This window comes from Etheostoma spectabile, chromosome 5 (assembly GCF_008692095.1).
Source record: "Etheostoma spectabile isolate EspeVRDwgs_2016 chromosome 5, UIUC_Espe_1.0, whole genome shotgun sequence".
Lineage (NCBI taxonomy): Eukaryota > Metazoa > Chordata > Actinopteri > Perciformes > Percidae > Etheostoma > Etheostoma spectabile.
This window is the reverse complement of record NC_045737.1, coordinates 18,709,474-18,709,942: the sequence shown is the minus strand read 5'-3', so window position 1 is coordinate 18,709,942 and position 469 is coordinate 18,709,474. Positions and strand designations below refer to the sequence as shown.

The 469-nt window shown below is 40.7% G+C and overlaps 1 protein-coding gene across 6 annotated transcripts in view; it reads right to left on the bottom strand.

The window, feature by feature from the left end:
• Positions 1-469, bottom strand: part of coq2 (coenzyme Q2 4-hydroxybenzoate polyprenyltransferase) — a 6,024-nt gene that overhangs the window by 3,413 nt on the left and 2,142 nt on the right. The gene's annotated exons all lie outside the window — the stretch shown is intronic.

Here is a 469-nt window from a genome sequence, read left to right as displayed (position 1 = left end):
GTGTTTCCGCTGGTAACTCTGCTATCACGGCCGGCACGGCGAAAAACACAGAAGAAGTTATTAAATTCAACTAACTTCAGTTCGTTGAGTAATAGAGTGTGAGACAGAGCCTGCTGGACCTGGGAGACAGATGTGACCCATGGCCAGAATGTCATAGTTTATAAAAAAATGCCGGCAGTGACAATACATACATTTCATACATACAACTTGTGTAACTCTGCTGACCCGCCATTCGACCCGTAGTGGACCCATTCATAATGAGTCAGCCTTCTCTCTGTGAGTAGCGTCCATCGCACTCCCTCTCTTTCACTAGCTCTTTTTATCAGTTATTAATGAAAACAAGTGAAGAAGCTTTCACAGAGATATATTTAGAAAAAAAAATAATCCTGCACTATTTATTTCAGATAGCTAATTTTCATTCACATGTGTTGCAGCTGTATGATGGATGTGAAAGCAGTTATAAATAGCC